The sequence below is a fragment of the Schistocerca nitens genome, chromosome 1, assembly GCF_023898315.1.
Source record: "Schistocerca nitens isolate TAMUIC-IGC-003100 chromosome 1, iqSchNite1.1, whole genome shotgun sequence".
NCBI lineage: Eukaryota > Metazoa > Arthropoda > Insecta > Orthoptera > Acrididae > Schistocerca > Schistocerca nitens.
The window spans coordinates 931,569,531-931,572,981 of record NC_064614.1 but is presented as its reverse complement, the minus strand read 5'-3'; positions in this window follow the sequence as shown (position 1 = coordinate 931,572,981).

The window sequence follows — 3,451 nt, the reverse complement described above, 5'->3', positions numbered from 1 at the left end:
ACTGAACAACGTTGTGGAACTGCGTCAGATGCCTTTCTGAAGTCAAGGAACACAGCATGGATCTAAGCGCCGATGTCTGCAGCGGTCTGGACCTCAGGGACGAACAGGGGAATGGAGTTTCGGAAGATATATGTTTGTGATATCCTTGGTTATTCTTACATAGGAGGTTTCCGTGCTCCAAAGAAGTCATGGTATGTGAGCATACGACATTTTCCATAATTCTGTAACAGCTGGACGTCAGCAATACAGGCCTATACACTGATGAGCCAAAACATCAAGACCACTGCCCATCCCGATGTTGTCTGCTGCCTGGTGGCACTGAGGGGGCGTGACGCAGTAAGAGAAATATGTGAGCAGAGCAGAGATAAATTGGTAATCATTCTAGCGACGATAAGTGGCGCAAATCCGCCGACTTACGCGACTTTGACAAAAGCCAAATAGTTGTGGCTCAGTGCCTGGGAGGGAGCATCTCTCAAACGGTGAAGCTGGTCGGCTGTTCGCGTTCTACAGTCGTGAACATCTGTGGAAAGTGGTTCAAGAATGCTGAAACCACGAGTAGGCGACAAGAAATTGCACGTCCATACCTCATCACAGAACATAGGAATCGAAGGTTTGCCCGCTTTCTAAAGCAGGATAGACGGCGATCTGTGGCAGATATGACGACAGAGTAGAATGCTGGTTCAGACACAAATGTTTTGGATCATACCGTGCAGCTCACAGCGTTGAACATGGCATTCCGCAGCAGAGGACCGCTTTAGTTCCCTTGTTGACCCAACAACATCTTCAATTATGATTGCAGTGGGCACGGGATCATCGAGATTGGACTGCGAATCAGTGGGATCGCGTGGCCTGGTCGGATTAATCCTGTTTCTTGTTAAACCAGGTCGATGGTCATGTCCAGATACGCCGTCATTCAGGCGAACTGCTGCTCGAAACATGCAGCGCGCCACGGAGGCGGGCCATTGGGAGCGGTACTATGTTCTCTGGGAGCGGTACTGTGTTATGGGGGACATTCACCTGGGCTTCCATGGGACCTGCGGCAGTAATCGAAGGCACCATGACAGCTGTGGACTACGTGAACATTATTAGGCAACGCATGAAACCCCTTATGTTTCAGAAGGTCAATGTGTTTAATTTGACATTCTGTACCGAACAGCCGAGATCCCGCAACCATTTCTGAAAAGATGGGCATACAGAGACCTTATGCTGATGTTTTCCTCAATACCTGTACGTGTCACCAGGCCAGAATAGTGCTACAATGGTTTGAGGAGCGTGATAGTGAACTCACGTTGATGTCTTGACCATCAAATTCGGCTTATCTGAATCCGATGAAACCCAACTGGGACGCTATTGGGTGCTATCTCCGCGCCCACACCCCAACCATTTGTAAATTACGGGAAATGAGTGACCTGTGCGTAGGACCTATCAAGTACTTGTCGGATCCATGACACGCAGAATCACTCGTCAGTTGCGATCCAGAAGTGGACCAACACGCTTTTAAGTAGGCGGCCATAATGTTTTGGCTCAGTGTAACTGGAACCGGAAAGGATCTGTGCAACTTTTTCCAGGCGCTAGATACTCGTCCTTGCTTCGGCGATCTATTATAAACTGCTACTGGAAGGGGAGGACGTTCTTTTGCGTATTGTCTGTAGTATCTTTTCAGTTACGTTATCTGGTACACATGCCTCTCCACTAAGCGATTGTAGCTGCTTGTCTACTCCGCAGTCATTTATCTCAATGTATGCCACTTCGGCGTAGGTGCTGTGATTGAAAGGAGCAACCGTTGTACGATCTTCTACGGTGAAACAGTTTCGGATGACAGAATTCAGAAATTTCAGCCATCTCTCCCTGTCATCTGCCGTTTCAGCCCCAGTATGGTCACTGAGTAACTGAATACATGGCTACGATTCGCTTACTGATTTTACGTAAGAGGTGTCCTTTTTGGGATTTGGGTCAGATCAGATGGAGAAATTTTACTTTCAAAGTAAATGAACGCTCCTCTCGTTGCTCTTACATTCCTTTTCACTTTTTTCAGCTTTTGTCAACTAGGTTGTGACATCCTTAAATCTATGATGAAGTTCTCTGTTCTTACGTAGTGACTTTTAGACGTGGCTATTAAACCACAATGGATTTTTTCCTTTAAACCTTTGCACAGAAAATAGTTGTCTAAGGCGTGTTGAAAGAACCTTTTGTGCTCCGCATCTTACAAGGGACTATTACACCTGTTACTCACCAATTTTGATGAGTCTTACGGATATTGTAGAGGGATCTATGCTGAGTACCTGATTGACGGCTTTTCGTGTGACGGTCCTTAGTTTCGGTGTTGAAATTTTATGCGGACCTCTACAGCCGTGACGCGTTGGTCATGTTTCGACCGTGCGGGCGTAACACAGGGGCTACGGTCGTCAGCTACCACGTTAGTGGTATGAGTTCATACCCCGCCTGTGTATCTTTTTTCGTCGTACAGAATATCATTAAATAGTATATGCCACACAAAATTATTCAAATATAGTCATTTTCGTACAAGTAATTTAATTAATAAATCAATCATGATACCAAACTTTCTTCAAATGTGTATTCCGTTTGTTACAGAAGATGTTACGTATCGCATCGCTTGCTGTGCTAGAATAGGATTCCGGACAGTATTTGTCGCAGAAACAACCGAAACACAAACTTGGTTAGCACCACGCACATTTAATAAAGCTACTTGTAGCATGGCAAGCACACGAATTTTTCAGAAGCTTTACCGGAAAAAACACTTCGTTCAAATTCAAAAAGATTGTTCTTTCTTCGATCAAATTCGCCGCAAACTACGTGTATTTTACGATTCCTATGGAAGCAGATGCATTAAATTGATGCAGAATTAAAGAATGTACGTTCACAGACTCTTTCCTTGAATCTATTTCTCTACTAGTCCTTTGAAAGTTGAGAGCATTTTGAATTTCTTGCGTGAGCACATTTGCTTGAGTACATTTGGATGGGATAATTTTTACGCTGCGAATGCATGTTGGTCTCATCTGCGAAGCTACGATTGTAAAGTATTTGATTAGTCTGACCTCCATACCAATCAATAATGTAAAGAATTTTTCATTTCCTACGTACAGAAGAATGACAGATTTTAAGAACTTTTCGTGCAGCACATTCGTCAATATCACTGATTTTGTGGAGGTAATAATTACATTTTTTTAATTTTATAACTCATGTCGTCAACTCTTATTTGAACAATCTGTCCAAATTTCAAGGTAGTTTTTGCGTACCTAAGAAAACGTAAGGGAATATTTCTCCCGACGCAGTTACAGTACACATTGATGTGAAGGAATGACTAATGTTGTTTAAATCGGGTTTCGCTTCTTCTTACGCAATGATTGGACTACCAGTTTGGTCGGTATTAATTACATAATCGAGGTTAAAATTAGGGATGAGTACATTCGTCTGCATCTGGAATCATTCC